The sequence below is a fragment of the Macrotis lagotis genome, chromosome 1, assembly GCF_037893015.1.
Source record: "Macrotis lagotis isolate mMagLag1 chromosome 1, bilby.v1.9.chrom.fasta, whole genome shotgun sequence".
Lineage (NCBI taxonomy): Eukaryota > Metazoa > Chordata > Mammalia > Peramelemorphia > Peramelidae > Macrotis > Macrotis lagotis.
The window spans coordinates 772258683-772276405 of NC_133658.1; the positions used below are offsets into that span (position 1 = coordinate 772258683).

Consider the following 17723-nt stretch of genomic DNA (forward strand, 5'->3'; position numbering starts at 1 on the left):
ATTTCTCTTCTTTGGGAGGTCATTAATGACTTTAATTACTTCTGAAACTATTATAGAAATATTATTTTTATTCCTTTGTTAATGTGAGTATTTTATATTTTTAAATATTTATCAATTTCTTCTAATTTGTTAGTTGACCATCTAAGATTTATTAGGTTATTTCTTGTCAGATACTGTGCCAGTTAATTTTACACATATTTCTTATATTTTCTTTTATACTGTTGTGATTTTGTTTTGATATTTCTTATCTCACTGAGGTTTTTTAATTTGATTCTTTTTAATTTTCAATGCATTCAGTTTTTAAATAGACTTTCCTATCAACTGTTTTAAAGCTCAGTTTTCCTTGACATTCTCCCTCTCCAGCTATTCCATCGTGTATCTGTTATTTCTTTTCTTCCAAATACTCCTATAGCCATTATGGCCAATATGTTTTTAATTTTTTTCCCCCTCTACAATTAGATTGTTAGGTTGTTCTCATCCTCAGTCTTTCTTCCCTGGGCACATTTCAGTAGATGTTATTTCTTAATAATATTCGGTGTGTTCCTTAGATTCCTCATTTTAATGAGCTAATTGTCTACATTTGGACTAGGTGAAGGGAGGTGTTTGGATTATGCTTTACTCTGCACTTCTTAATAGCATGGGTATTCCCTGTTATGATAGTTAAGACAGAATGGTCTTTCAAGAAACTATAGATTACTGCAGTACTGATCTCACTATCCCTCTTATCATAGGACTCTTGCATTACCTGCTATGCTAGTTTTTGCCTAAACCCTTCCCCACTGAAGAAGCAAGAACTTATTGCTCCTATTCCATTTTTTATCTTCCATTTCAGGATTCTCTCTTGACACAGAATTTCTAGCCCCATCACTACATTAGGCTCAGCTTGAGGGCCCTCGCCCTGGCTGCTGTATGACCCAGGTTGACTTTTTCTAGGATCCATTTATTTAAACTAGGATGGAACCATTCTCTCCTACCATCTGAACACTTATGATTTACAGTCCTATTGAACCTTCCTAGTTCTCTAGAGGACTTTCTGAAGCATTTTCTATCTTACCCAGTATGCTAGGCTGAGTGAAAAAGTATATGGTTGATTCTCCCTATTTTTACAGTCAATTGTACATTTTAAAGTTTTCTTGAGGATGTTTGCAGATACCTTAGACTATTCTAGATTCCAAACTCCCTCCATGTTCTCACTTGAAATGGCAGCTTTCATAATTCAAGTCAACATGGTCAAGACACACAAAATGGAAGTCAGAGTTTCAGTACTTTTTCTTTCCTGTTTGCTTTGAAGTTAAAAGTGGTATTGATATGAGAGTATCCAAGGACTGCTTTAAATTTTTGCTGACATATAAATTTCCTCTTGGCATAAAGTGAGGAAAAAAATATGCAAAATAGTTATTTTTGTTTTTGTTTTTCTGACCAGGGAGAGTTTTCCAGTATGAAAGAGAACAGTATAGAATTTATGGTAGTGATTAGTTGTTGGTGTTGGGTTTTTTTGCTTTGTTTTTGGTTTTCCCAAGTAGCCTTAAGTTGGAGATAAGGGATTGATGCAAAGAGATGACAGTTGATTTATCTCAGCTATGTATGTGTTGGGGAAGTTAAGGGGTAACAAGAAGGGTAACAATAATGATAAACTGCCAATGTACAAGGCCAACTAATGTAAGGAGGAAGAAAAGAATCATAATCTAAAGATTTGGGGGGGGGTTAAGTGAAAGCCAAAAGAAAAAATAGGAAAACATAAAAAGAACTAGAGTGAAATTATACTGCAAAATGAAGTTCTTTAAGTACAGGAAAACCTGTGTGAATAGAGTAGCTGCCACTTTGCTGTCAGCATCTTAAAAGTCCAGTACCTTGTGGTATTCAATTGACTACTTTGAACAAATATGCTGTTCCCATTTGAGTGAATTTTAAATTGGGACTTTTCAGCCTAGAAATATTAAAGCTCCTTATATTTATAAATTGATTGAAGTTATTTGCTAAGGGATATTTAAATACTTTCAAATAGATCTCAACTTTGAATGAATAAGAAAGTTAAATTTCTCTTGATTGCTTTTCAACATGAATTCAGCTTGAAAAAGGTGACCAATTAATAGAGTCATATATGGGAGAGAATTATTATAAGTTTGATGCATGGTAATATTAGCCCATACTTAACTCTCTAGACTTAAGAGAGACACAGCTCTTTTTTAAGTGATAATTCCTTTTAAAAACTGAGTTAGACATAGTTACTATGCTCTGGTACCACATTAAAAGGAGACATTTGATTTTTGTAATATATTGAGTTAACTTTGGGAAAGATACAAATAGTAATACAGTGTTACTCTTGCCTTCCTTCAGTTTAAAATCAAATACAAGTATACTGAATATTTACAAATAACCAATAATTATTTTACAAAATAAAATAAATACATTAGTAGGAATAAATATGAAATTGTAACCTAGTTCAAGAAAGGGAACATTACTTCTACTTTTAGTAGGTAGATTTCATGGAAGGCTTCAAGGTGGAGGCAGTATTTGAATTGAGGAGAGGAATGTTTTTGAATTGAGTAATTGAATTGAGAGGAGGGGTAGTCACCTTATAAGAATATTATTTAAGTTGATAGTTTCTTTATATTGTACCTGCCCCTAAGTTAGGATGTGAAAAGTATACTAAGTAAACATTTCCCAAGTGACCTGCCAAGGGGCCCATTCTATATTGTACTAAGAATCCAACCTCAGTGTAAGCCACTGGGTAATGTTCCTGGCTCAAACTAGCACTAATATACAACTCTAGGCTATTTACCTGAATCTCTGTGCATTCATCTGGAAGCACTCTCAGAGCCTGTCTTGGTTCCTCATAATTCTATTTAGGTTTTAAAATATAAAAATTATCAGTCTATAGTATTTAAAATATATATATTCTATTTAGCTTTTAAAATATAAAAATTATCAGTCTATAGTATTTAAAATGTATATATATATATATATATATATATATATATATATATATATATATCTCACAATGCCTTCTGTTCCTCATTAAGATTCTTATATTTTCATGATATCAGATTGCCAAAGAAAAAACCCTCTCATATTACTGAGTATATTTGTGGAAAGAAATAAAAACAAAATAAAAAGTATCAAAACTTATTAATGCTGGCATTTTACTAAAAATCTGAAAGAAAACCACAACTAAATTCTATTATTGCTCAATCTTTCTTCAAGGTATCTCTTCTAAAAAGTTTTCTGTCTTCATTAATGCCCTTGACAACAGTTCAAAAGCTACTACTTATGACCCACAAAAGCCTAAGAAAACTGGACAAATTGAGGTAGCATATAGCTCTATATCATGATTAGAACTGAAGTCTTCCACCTTAACCCAAACTCACTACTTTGTATTTGGTTCCTTTAGAAAAATGAAAAGCAAAATACTTGAAATACTGCTTAAACAAGAATTGTAACATGAGAAAAAAGAATAGAGACCAAAAAGAATAAGATATGTACAGATTAGATACCAAAACAACTAGTTTGACTAGAACATAGAGAAAGTGATAAATCCTAGTGTAAGATAATGCTCCTAATTACAGAGAACTTAAAATCAGATTTGAGGAGACAAAAGGAAATGATCAAATGCAGGAAAGAGTGCTTTCAGCTTATTGTGTGAGAAAAAAAAATCAAAACTATCTTATGACCAAGGAAATGGATTGTTAGAAATTATCCTTTCCATAAAATTGTCATTAATGATTGCCAATTTTACTTCAGTGAGAGTGATCTTTTGAAAGAATTTCCTTAAAAATTGTCCTTGGTCCTGTACTATTTAAATTTTATTTTTAATCTTTAAGTTGGATGAAGCACTAGTTATAAATTTGCAGTTGAACAATAACAACAAAGTCATGTGTATATGATGCAATGGATAGTTAGAATTAAGATTAAAAATGTTTGACAGGTTACTATAGAAAGGATGAATTTAAGTAGAGTGTATTCATCAGTGATAAATGTAAAATTCTACCCTTTTTCCCCCCATAAAATTCATAAGTATAAAGCAGGAGAAGCAGCACTTAAATAGGGTATTTTAATGAACTGAAAGCTTGATATGTTTACTTTAAATGAAATATCGGCAGTGAAAAGGTAATGCAATATTAGACTGCATTCAAATAAGAATAAATGACAGTATGGTTATATTTAATCTCATCAAACTACTTACAGGAACTGTATATAATATTTTAGGAAGGATGTTGATAAGTTAGAGAATGTTCAAAGAAGAGAAACTAGAGTGATGTGGAAACCTGAGACCTTGCCATCTGAGAAACAATTAAGGAAATAGGGATATTTAACCTAGGAGATAAGTAAAGAACAACAATCACAAAAATAGTTCCTAGATTTATTTAATAGTTCATTTGGCATTGAACTGGGGCAGAGAAGTATGCTATTTTCATACACTGGAAAGACTGTAATGTAGAAAAGATTTTCAATTTATTCTGCTTAGTCCCAGAAGACAGAATTGAAAACAATGGGCAAGAGTCAGATAATTCCTAACAATTAGGACTGTCCAAAAGGAAAGAGACCTCAGTAGTTAGTGAATTGTCCCTTGTTGGATGTTTTCAAGCAGTCTGGGTGACTACTTTTCAGCAATGTTATATAAATTATTGTTTGGACTTATATTCTCTCATTTTATGATTAAAAGGGATTATTAAAAACAATAAGTGTTATATCTCTTTGGGTTTTGCAAAGTTCTTTACAAATGTCTTATTTTATTCTCACAACCTTGGTATTTAAGTGCTATCAGAATCCTTATTGCAAAGGAAGAAACTGATGCATTCAAAGGTTAAAATAAGTGTATCCATGGCTGTACAACCATTATCTATGGCTGCAGTGGAACTCAACCTTCTGACTCTAAGTCCAGTGCTCTAACCATTGTGTGATCTAGCAACCTTTAAGTACCTGGGAATTCATTAAGTTCCCAATAAATAGTTGCTATGTAATAGCTCTACAAAACTCTATGTAAAGTTATTCAGGTGTGAAGAGACTGAATTTAGAGATAGCAGTTAGAAAGTTACTGCAGTTAAACAAGTATAAAGAGTTAAAGGCTTAATCTAGAAAGGTGGGATCAAGAATGGAGAAGGTAGAAATTGGTTAAAGAAAAATTCAGAGAACATTGAGATATTGGTTTTTTTTTTTAATCATTAGTTATTTTTAGTTGGACAGCCTTTCAAAATAGCAACAAAATTAAAACCAGAAGCCCAGAGCCCACATTAGGAGGGGAGGGGGGGAATTCAGGTCTTCAAGGGCCAGTTAGTACCAGCCCAGCCATTAAACTTGTCTCAAAGGGCTTCTTCCAGATGGCTGTGGCTCCAGCTGCAACCTCAGAAGAGTCAAGGTGATAAAAGGTTCAGAAAAATCAATCTGGGCCACGCCCTTGGTCATATGATCTCTAAATCCAGTCTGACATAATGGTTTGGTTTTCAAGATGCCATTCAATGGTGAGAGGAATCAACAATAATGCTTTTTATCAGGGAGACTATTAAAGAAAAAACAATATGGCACCAAGAAAATGGTAAATTATTCTGAGGGATTTTTGGATCACAATCAGTAAGTAATCTTTATCTGGAGCAACCATGATCTCATTTTTCTTGGAGCGAATTCAGAGGAATGTGAGATCATTCTGGGGATCGATGTCTGGAACAGTACCTCAAGCTTTCAGGATGAAGCTGTGCACCAGGTTGGCATACTGCATGGTGATGGAGTTGTCCATGGTGCTTTTTATTGGAATGCCTTCTGCATTTACCACAATGATCCCTTGCACTCCCTTCTGGCTCTGAATTCATTTTAGGGTTTCTTATACCTCAGCCATCCTCCGGACAGGAACGACCACACCGCGGGCACAGCACAGGCTCAAGATTGATATTGTTTATGGACAGACAGGCAGCAAATAATATTTGATAAAAAGCAGGAGGTGACTTTTAGATATGCTTAAGTGAAGGAAAAAATATTATTTCATTTGGCAGTAAAAAGTTGGAAGGAAAGGTAGCTTCAGTAAGGTAGATAATGATGATCTTTGTTTTGGATATGTTATATTTGAAGTGATGACAGGTAATATAAGGAGAAATGTCTTGTCAAGGGAGAATGGATTAGAATAGCGTAAGATTTGGTAATATCAGGGAAGGAGGAAATTGCAACAGAAAAAAGTGCAGGTGAAGATACAAGAGTAGAGCCATATTGCAGAAGAGTTATTCTCCAAAGTTACCCATTACCACCAGATGAAAAATATAATGACTTCTGCTCATTCTTCCATTTTTTGAACTCTTTGGCATTGACTTTATTTTCCTCTTGGATATTCTCTTCTTTCTGGCTTTCCATCACTTTTCTCTCTATTCTTCTGAGTGCTTCTTTAACTCTTTTGCTTGACATGCATGTAGATTATTACCCTTAACTGTGAGTGTCTCTCAAGGCTTTGTCTTGGGTCCTTTTTCCTTTTTTTCTCTATTCTCTTTTATATGGTGAGATCATTAATGCACAAGGGTTCAATTATCATCTCCTTGTAGATGATTCCTAGATTTATTTATCCAATGCTAGTCATTTTCCTGAGGTCTCATCCCCATAAACAACTGACTATTAGACATCGTGAAGTTGGTATACCACAAGCATTTCAAATTCAGCATGTCCAAAAGAGAATTCATTATGTTTTCCCCAAAATTCTTTCCTCTTCTGAATTCTCCTAATTCTATCTTGGGCACCATTATACTTTTAATAAATTTAGGTTCACATCCTTGGTGTCCTTCAAACCTAATATACTAATTGTTGTCATTTCTTTCTCAATAATTTCTCTTGCATCTAACTCCTCTCCATTCACAAAGCTAGAGTTCTAGTTCAGGTCTTATCTTTTACTTGGACTATTGCAATAGTTGTCTAATCTGTCTTTCTACTAAAAGTCTTTCTCCCTTCCTGTCCATTCTCTGTTCAGCTGACAAATAGATTTTCTTAAAACACTGTTTTGATCATGTAACCCTACCAGGAAATAGGAGGGCTTCCTATAATAGGGAGTCCAATGGCTCTCTGTTACCTCTGAAATCAAATATAAAGTCCTTGTGTGGCATGTAGAATTCTTCAATAATTGTGCCCTTTTTATTTTCCCTATCTTCTTACATTCTCCTCCCTTCTGTAAATTTTATGATCCTTCTCCACTTGTTTAATTGCCATTCCTTATTGGAAAGATGCTCTCATATCCTTTGTGCCTTTATTCCCTGTGCCTTGAATGGTCTCCCTTTTACCATCTATCTCTGAGAATTGTTGACTTCTATGTCAGGACACTCCAGTTACTAGTGCATGGTTCCCTTCTTCCCATTTACTTGAGTCAACCCTGCTAAAGTTATCTTTATCTATTCTGTATTTTACCTTGTGTGGTTTGATTTATATGTTCTGTCTTCCCTTTTAGAATTCAAGCTTCTTGAGAACATGCTTGTTTTTGCTTTTTCTTTCTATCTTTTATGCTTAGCATAGTTCCTAACAAATAAATCCTTTAAAAAATTAATACATTGATTGCTTCATGACTGTAAATAAGATAATTTCAGGTAGGGAGCAGCGAATAGTTTCCACTTAACACAAAAGCAAAGATTAGCATAAGCGGAAAAGAGTTCATTTAATGACAAAATGTAATTTGGTTCCCATGAACAAATTTATAGCAGGAAGGAATATTTTAAGATGAGAAAACTGAGGACTGCAGTTCCATCTAATGACTGGTCAATGGTTTTATAGATGAGCAAGTGAAAGATTCATATCTCAACCCCAGCTCCTTTGTAGAAATTGAAGTGGTGTCAGAAATCTTGTCAGGTTCCTGCCTACTGACTATCCTCAACATATTGACATACCTAGTCATTGAGCTCTCCTTATCTCTTGCTATGGATAGAAATGCTTTTAGACATAAATTGTCAGTTCCTTTATCCCTGGCCAGTGGTAGAAGTTGTTCCCCACATGGTCCCCTTGCCCTTTTCTCATGCAGACTCAGGCTGAAATTCTATTGACTATAGCACCCATTATGGAATGCTATGGTTACTTAAGACTATCTAGCTCAAGGAAATTAGAAGTTTCAAGTCATTTTACTGAGATCATGCTGTCTCCAGCATATCCCTACTCCCAATCTCATTTCTGTTTATAGCTTTCATCCAATTTAGTATTAATTTTGACTTCCCTCTTGGAAAGATGGCTCTCTAAATGCCTGAAGTCTTTTGTTTATTTTCCTGTACAATCATCTGCTGAATGGGGCAAGCTCACTAAGGTTTCTCTAAGACATTCTATATAATTGTTCCATCTGATGCCCTTTTTGATCTTGATATTTGAGGGACTGATTGATTTTCTTTAAGACCTTTCACATTACTTTCTTAATGAGAAGTTTACAACACCCTTTCAAATATATCATACTATTTACCAAACTTCTTTGAATAATCTTTATCCTTCAGAAAGACGTTTGCTGTTGCCATCAGTCAATAGAATATTAGCTTCTTAATATTTTATCTGTGGACCCTCAATTCCTTGCCCATAGGAGGTATTTGACAAATATTTGTTAAACTGAACAAAGCTAAGTCCAATGAAGAGAGAGAAAATTGTATAAGACCAAAAGATAAAAAATGTATTCCAGCATCACATACTGTTAGTTGAATAAGTGTCATTTTTCAAGTTTTTTCCTCTTGGAATTCCCAAAATGGAAACTATTGAAGTATACATTTTTCACCCCAAAAGGCTTTTCTTTTTTTTAATTTTAGAAAGGTTTTAAGTATTTTTAGTTTTACAATTTTTCCCCCAATCTTGCTTCCCCCCCACAGAAGGCCTTTCTTTAGCCTCTTTATATGCTTTAATGTCTGTTCATCTCTCTCATTTAGAATGATTGTCATGGCCACTAGAAACTATGACAAAACCCCCAATTTTTTGTCTTAGGGAAAGAGTTCAAAATATTTTGCATAATCATGCCACAGTTTCTGAATAGTCTTATAGTATATATCCCGTGATTTTCTTTTTACTTTTCATGATGTAGAAATAAGCCTTTTAAATCAGACTTTTAGGAAAGAGATTCCTTAATTAATTTGGATTCAAATTTGCCAAAAGAAGAGAAATTAAATGTGAATAGTATTCAACAAAACAGGTTTTCTTTGTCAAAACCTCATGTCTTGAAGTGGACATACCTTCCAACAGTTAAACATTGCACCCTAACTGCTTTTCTTCCTAGGAAAACTTCTTGATTATAGTAGTATTCTTTATAAAGAGTAATGACTATCAAGCTTTCAGGAAAAACAGCTAGCTATTGTCAAATTGATATTTTTTAACTTTTGCTCCTGGAATATGAATGAGTATTAAATATCCAAAAGAGAAGAACATTTTAAGAATAGGGACACCTCATATTGAATGATTATGAGCACAAATTGCTCCCTCATGCACCATATATAATTTCCAGAAATAAACTGAAACATCTCTGTCATGTTTTTAAGTAAGGAATTCAGGAGTCTTAAGAAGACAACTTTAATTTAACTTTATGACTGAATAATGCATCTTTATCTTTAGTTAACCAGTTTCTTGAGCAATTTCCACTTCAAGTGTTACCTCTATATCTTCTTGTTTATTTAAGATTGAATAGTTGAGATTGAATATTGTGACCTAACTTGAGCCCATCATAGCCTACTGTTTAAAATTCTGCCTAACAATGGAATATTGAGTGCTTCTTTCATTTTGAAATGCTTCACTTATACCATTGAAATTTAGTTAATGACTTTTAAATTCTATTTAACTTTTCTTAATTATAAAGATAGAAGAAAATGAAGATTGGACTATATAATAAAACAAACTAGATTTCTATTTTGAAAAAAACATTTATGTTTTGCTTTTCATCTTTGAAATCAAAGATCCATAGGAAGCAAATTTTCTCTAGTTTTCCTAAATTATATGCTTTTTGAGTACAAGAACTACTGGGGTATGGGAGAATGTTACATATACATTTTTAATATTTTTGAGAGAATAGCTGTATTTCTGTAGGTCTGATTTATTATTATTATGTTAAATCATATTTCAAATAATTCTATATAGCACCCATTTGTTAGCATATAGTCACACTTGATAATCTACTGAAAGTTAATCAATTCATCGGTAACTAATTATACAAATATTTACTGTGTCTCCTAAGTAGAAATACTGGCTAAACAATAAGCTAGAGGCAGAATTGAATAGTAAGACTTTAGGGGGTTAGGTTGCATTTAGAAAACTTTATTATGCTCAATGATTCTCAAGCTTCTCCCTGAAACAAAAAAAAATCATATTTTTTAATTCCAACATACTTCTTGTGATGCTATATGAAAACAAATCAAGGATGACCTCAAAATCTAAAAGTTGTAAGTGATGCAAAAGGAAATGAGATATGACACTTTACTAGCAAGGAAGATATATTGGCATAAAAGATGCCATTTCGGAAATGACTGATTAAAAAAGGAGGTAGACCAAGTCAATTCCATATATTGTTTCTGATTACTTTTTGCAAGGTACTGTGGTAGGCACTGAGGAGACAAAGATAAAATACAAAAAAAAAATCTATTGCTGCTTACAAGGACCTTAAGATCTCCCAAGGATTTGACATGCACATATATGTACTTATTCTAGTAAGGGTATAAGCAAGAAGAAAAGAATGTCAGTAATTGGTGATTGCTTCCTAGGGGCAGTGAAGTAGATATTTGTCAACTATAACAATAAAAAAGATGTATTTTTTTCTTCCTGGGGAATGCATCTAAGACACAACAGATAACCTCCCAAGATTTGTCTGATGAGACAATAAATACCTACATTTGTTGAACCATGTGGGCACAAATTACTCCGTCAGGATGAACTTAGAACTTCCAACTATTTTGAATTTTTTTTTGGATAAATATGCAGAACAAAGTCTACTAGGTTTTATTTCCCTTGCCCCCTACAATTAATTTAGTTCTATAGTTCAGCAATTGGCTGTAGTCAACTGTACTCTGAGAAGTTATTTAAACCAACTTTGGGACATTACAGAATACATCTTCCTGCATTAGAAAGATTTAAGCATTGTTACAAATTTAAAGAAACAATCACCAACTCCCCAGAAATAGCATCCTTATTAGAAATGTAAATGGATGACATCTTTCCCATATCAAGTGCAAGGTGGATGGGAAGAAAGAAAAGTGTAAGATACTCTCTCTACATAACAGAGGATCACCAAGGAAAACAACATTGCTCATATGGAAAGGGAGATTTAGAACCCTGTAGGTGTCAACACATTCATGTCCCTTGGTTTGAGGTTATGGGTCCAGGGAGATTGTTTCTTTCCTTCCATACCTGGAAGATCCATTTTAGGTGGCTTGAAGGCTGCTGGGTCGTCTGCAATTTTAGTAGCTGGAACTCGAATAAGTTCCATTGGTGATGGCTTCTGATTACCTCTGAAGGACTGTACACTGAAACCTGAGTCAGATTTCTGAAGGGTTCTTGATCCAAAAAGGCTCCATTTTTCAGATGAGGGTTTGTCTCTGTCTCCATTCCCAGAATCCATACTGCTAATGTCTAGGCCAAGTAAGGAAGTAGAAGATCCATAAGAAAACCAACCTCTGGGTTTTTGCTTGGGAGAAGAATAGGGCGTACTACTTGGAGTGAACTGGGCTGAAGCAGTCAGTCTATCTTCTTTTATCATATCTCCACTTTGAAACTTCAATTTATGGACTGCCTCTGCCACACGGTGGTACTTGGTTTCTTCTGTGGTGAGGCGTTTATGGGGAGTGTACCCTGTGTCTCTCAACCCTGCCTGTTGCTCAAAGCACTGGATGCTCTCTTGTGTCTGCTCAGGCACATCTGGCTCTCTGGATGATGCCATGAAAGACTGTGATCCAGATGTTTCTCTAGATAGATACCCAGAATCCTGATTCCCACAGGTGAAAGTCTATGGAAGTTATGTAGTTAGGACAAAGAAGTCAAAAGGGAACATTCTGCAGCTAGTGATGACACTAGCAAAAGTCCCAAGCAGCTCTCATGCAGAGGTTCTACAGAAGGTGAGGAGGGGGTGGGACGGGGGAGGGATGGGGGAGAGCCGGTCTGCAGCCCGGGGCTCCAGCACGGACAGGAGGCTGACACTAACAAGGCTCCAGGGCCCCGGCACTCCCTAGGTGCCGAAGCACGGTCGAAGCGAGGCCATGATGCAAGTGGCACCGGGACCTGCGCGGAAGTCAGCCGGCAGGAGCACCGCGAGCCTATTTTGAAATTTTTAGCAAGAAACTAAAGACCATCAATGTCCAGGTTTTGTTTTTCATATATTTGCCTTTGAAAATAAGGGATATAAAAAAGAAATATGTAATTTAAGAGATGAACAGTTGGACTGAAAAAGCGTTAGATTTCTGGAACATAATTTAAAATATAGCGTTGACATATTCCTGGGAAGATATAGAGAATATCCAACAAAAAATGGTAAGAATATATTTTCCAAGTGTCTTAAAAATCAATTCAAAAGGATATTTAATGAAAATAGAAACAAAAAAGGAAGGTTATATGGGTCTATCCCCAACATTAGATGATATAGAGAGTAGATACAAAAGAAAAATGTTAATAAATGAACAAAATTCATAAAAAAAGAGACAGGAATAAAATCAATAGCCTCAAATGTTTCCATATAAATACCAGTTTTAGGTAACAGGAGAAATTAGCGATCCTATAACACAAGAGAGCAATTTGTTCTCAGAGGTATTAGAGATTTGATGGAGTAAAACCTATGATGGTACTGGATAGGTATATTTTATTAAAAAGAAACAGAATAAAGAAAAAAGAGGGATGGAAGAGTAGTGCTGAATACTAAGTAACTATAATATGAATGAAGATATACAGATATCCAGCAGATATATCTCAATTTTCTTCTTGGGAATCTGAGAAGAAAAATGGAATAGATAATATTTGCGTTCAGGGCAATGTAAGATGAAAAGGAAATTATTTGTTGTTAAAATGTACTGCAAACCACTTGGACAGAAGGAAGAATGGATGAGTTTGAGAAAGAGACCACAAGCCCTGAAAAAACATTTGATATACAAGGAATCAAAACTAGGATAGGGATCCAATGTTTTTCACTAAGCATATGAGTTATAAAATTCTTTTTTTAAAATTTTTTTCACTTTTTTATATATTTTATTTTTCCCAGTAACAGGTAAAACAAAGTTTTGACATTTTTTAAACTTTGAGTTCCAAATTCTCTCCCATCTTCCTATCTCACTCTCCCTCATTGAAAAAGCAAGTTATTTGATATAGGTTAAAAATGTATAGTTGTGCAAAACATTTCCATAATATTCATTCTGTGGAAGCAAGCATAAAATCCCCCCCAAAAGAAACTTCAAGAAAAATATAGTTTAAAAAAAAGTATGCTTTAATCTGTAGTCAGATCAGACACCATCAGCCTTGTCTTTCGGAATGGATAGTATTGTTTATCAAAATCCCTTCAGAGTTTGTGTTGGGTTTTGCTTGGTCATTGCCAAGTAAAGCTAAATCATTCATAGCTGTTTATCTTACAATATTGCTGTTACTTTGTATGTAGTACAATTCCCTTTACATCTGCTCATGTAAGTCTTTCCATCCTGCTCAAAATTCTTATAGTAGAACAGTATTTCATCATTATTACATAAGGCGATTGGTTCATTCATTCCCCAACTGATGGACATACCCTCAATTTCCAATTCCTTACCACCAGAGAAGAGCTGCTTTACTTATCCTAATACACACACACACACACACACACACACACACACACATACACACACACAAACAAACAAATACACAAATCTTTTTTCATTTCTGTTTCTCTTCTGGAGTATAGATCTGTTAGTGGCATAGTTAAATCAAAAGGTGTGCATAGTTTTATAGCTCTTTGAACACGGTTCCAAATAGCTCTATAGAATTGTTGAATCATTTCACAACTCCTTCAATAGTACATTAATATCTCATTTTCCCTACATCTCCTTCAACATTTGTCATTTTCTTTCTACCCATTAGCCAATCCAATAGGCATAACATAACCAATAGGCACAGCATCAGAATTGTCCTAATTTACATTTCTTAAAACAATAGTGAGGTAGGACATTTTTTAAAATATGGCCATAGATAACATTGAAAAGCTCATCTGAAATTTGTTCATATCTTTTGATCATTTATCAGTTAGGGAATGGCTCTTATTTTTATAAATTTGACTCAGTTCTCTATGCTTAAGAAATAAAGTCTTTATCAGAGAAACTTGTTTCAGTAGTTTTTTTTTCCCCACAGTTACTATTGCTGACTCTATTTTCCTCCATCCTATTCCTCCCAATTTTGATGAGAGTAAGACTCACTCACTTCCCCTTTCCTACTCCACTTCAAATTTTTTTTCTTGCCTCTTTTGTGTGAAATATCTTATCCCATTTTACTTTCCCCTTTCTCTTTCTCCAAGGACATTCTTCTCTCATCCCATAACTCCATCTTTTTTAATATGTTATCCCTTCATATTAAACTTCCACCTATGCCTTGTCTCTCTCTCTCTCTCTCTCTCTCTCTCTATATATATATATATATATATATATATATATATGCTCCTAACTACTCCAATAAATGAAAAAGTTCATATGAATTATCAGTATCATCTTCCTGTGTAAGAATATCAGCATTAACATTAAACTTCTTATGATTTGCCTTTCTTGTTTGCTTTTTTATGCTTCACTTGAATCTCATATTTGTAGGTAAAATTTTCTGTTCAGCTCTGGTCTTTTCATCAAAAAGTTTGAAAGTCCCCTATTTCATTGAATGTTCATGTTTTCCCCGAAAGAATATTTTCACTTTGTCTGGATAGTTGATAGTTGATTCTTAGTTGTAATTGAAGCTCTTTTTGCATTCTGAAATATAATATATCAAGTCCGGTGAACCCATAATGCACAAATTGCTAAATCTTGTGTTTTCCTGATTGTGGTTCCACAATAATTGAATTGTTTCTGTCTGACTGCATAAATATGTTCTTTTTGAATGGGAACTGTGAAATTTGGCTATAATATTTCTGGCAGTTTTCATTTTGGCTCCTCTTTCAGGAGATGATTGGCAAATTCGTTCATTTTCTATTTTTACCCTCTTCTTCTAGAATATCAGAACAGCTTTCCATGATAATTTCTTAAAAGATAACTAGGATTTTTTTTTTGATCATGACTTTCAGGTTGTCAAATACTTTTTAAATTATCTTTTCTGAATCGATTTTCTGTATCTGTTGTTTTTCAAATGAGATAGTTCTTTTTTTTTCAAATTTTATTTTTTTTAAGGCAATAGGGTTAAGTGATTTGCCCAAGGTCATACAGCTAGGCAATTATTAAGTGTCTGAGGCTGTATTTGAACTCAGCTCCTTTTGATTCTAGTTCTGGTGCTCTGTACTACACACCTCCAATGAGATATTTCACAATTTCTTCTGGTTTTTCATTCTTTTGGGGGTTTTTTATTGTTTCTTGATTTCTCACAAAGTCATCAGCTTCCTTTGCTCAATAATAATTTTATGAAATTATTTCTTCAGTAAGCTTTTGAATCTCCTTTTCCATTTGATTAATTCTGCTTTTTAAGACATTCTTCTCCTATTTGACTTTTTGGGCTTCTTTTTACATTTGGCCCAGTCTAGTTTTAAAGAACTTCAGTATTTTTTGGATCACCTTCACTAAACTGCTGATTCAGTTTTCATTATTTTCCCTCATCACTCTCATTTTTTCTCTCAATTTTTTTCTCTACCTCTTTTACTTGATTTTTAAAAATCCTTTTTGAGTTCTCTGATGGCCTGAGACCAATTTATATTTTTCTTGGAAGCTTTGGATATAGAAACCATAATTTTGTTACCTTCTTCTGAATGTGTGTTTTGATCTTCCTTATCATAAAAAGTAGCTTTCTGTGGACAGATTTTTTTCTTTTTCTGTTGTTTGCTTATTTCCCCAACCTATGACTTGATTTTAATTCTTTGTTAAGTTTGATCTCTGCTTCCAAGGAAGAGGGCTGTCCCAAGCTTTTGGAGTTTTTTGTAGTTATTTTCAGAGGTATTCTAAGGCTCTGTAACTTTGTAGTCCTTCCTAGGTAGTATAAATGAGAGTTTTACTATTCTCCTGGCCTGTGAGTGACCATGAGCACTTCTTTTTTGCCCTGGAACTGTGAGGAGGGTTCAATGCTTCCCTGGGGCAGCAAGGTCTGTTGTATTATTCCTCCTCCTCTTCCTGTGATTATGACTGGGACTATGACCCAGACCAGAATATAGGCAAAGCAACTGAGTCCTGCCTCAGTGATATCAAAGAGACCCCTGTATTCTCCTTATAACCTCCTTACCATTTGTGGTTGAAGAACTCTGGCAGCAGCTGCCTCCGCTGATGCAGTGTCTCTCAAATGCTCCTCATCTGCTGGGGTTTGAGTCTGCAATGTTAATGGACTGTGCTCCACTCTTAACCTAGTACTGCAGATTTTTTCCTGCTGAACTTCCAAGTTGTCTTTGGCAATCTCTGCACTTCGAGATCTAGTAACTGCCACAACTGCCAATGATCTTGTCACCCTGCTATCTGTCCTGGATTACTGGAGCAGCTTTGCTCCTGCACTATGTTCCTCTCTCAACCTTTCTGCTGATCTTCTAAATTGTTGGATTGGAAAACTGTTTCATTCAATCTTTCTGTGGGTTCTGCCCCTCTAGAATTTATTTAGAATCATTATTTAAAAGTATTTAGATAATTTAAAAGTACTTAAAGGTAAAGTAATTTGGGTGAATTCCTGCCTTTACTCTACCCCTTGACTCCATACCCAAAACTAATAAATTCTATGATGTACCTGATAAGTGATCCACCAGACTTTACTTAAAATTCATCACTGAGTGAAAATTCATCAACTTACGAGACTGCTATTTACACCTTGTATGCCTTTAATTAATTTTTTTCCTATACATGAAGAGTCAGCTTATCTCATAACTTCTACCAATTGCTATAAATTTTGGAAAAACTTTGTATGGAATAAGATAACTGAAATAATCTTTGAAGAAAAGATTCTTAGAGATAGAGATGAAGAAGCAATGCATTCAAAATCATGGAGGTAGAAAATAGAACAATATGTACATGAAATAGCTAGTAGGTCAACTGAAGGAAAATGACAAGGTGCAAAGATAAAGATCAGTAATAGGAAATAAGAGTGAAAGAGTATGTGGGAGTAATTTTGTAAAGAACTCTTTTTTTTTAGAAGGCAATGGGGTTAACCCCATTGTTAGTAGCTTGCCCAAGGCCACACAGCTAGGTAATTATTAAGTGTCTGAGGTCAGATTTGAACTCAGGTACTCCTGAATCCAGGGCCAGTGCTCTATTCACTATGTGACCTAGCTGCCCCTGAAGAACTCTTAAGTATTAACCTTAGCATTATCCAAGAGGTAACAAAGATCTATTGGATATATTTGAGCAGGAAATTGACAGTCAGATTTTTTTTTTTATGAATTTCAATTTAGAAGTTGTGTGGAAGGCACACACGAGAAAGCAACTACAAAATAATAAATAATAAATGCCAAATTACTCATTTAAAGGACATTTGTAGTATATATGACAGAGAGCCCTTTTCATTTGCCTTGCAAAAGCCTAAAAAAATAAGATAGTATTTAAACATGGCCTTGAAGGAAAAACATAATTCTTTAGAAACAGAACAAAAGGAGAAAGGTTGGGAATTATATGTGTAAGAAGGATAAAAAAGGAGTCTTTTTCATAGAGCTACCA

The 17723-nt window shown here is 34.3% G+C and overlaps 1 protein-coding gene and 2 pseudogenes across 2 annotated transcripts in view; 1 reads left to right on the forward strand and 2 right to left on the reverse strand.

The window, feature by feature from the left end:
• The window catches only part of LOC141508162 (contactin-5-like), a 1214304-nt gene that overhangs the window by 755994 nt on the left and 440587 nt on the right, over positions 1–17723 (forward strand). The gene's annotated exons all lie outside the window — the stretch shown is intronic.
• On the reverse strand, positions 5501–6300 carry LOC141508161 (dynein light chain roadblock-type 1 pseudogene; annotated as a pseudogene).
• Positions 10888–11979, reverse strand: LOC141508160 (putative monooxygenase p33MONOX pseudogene; annotated as a pseudogene).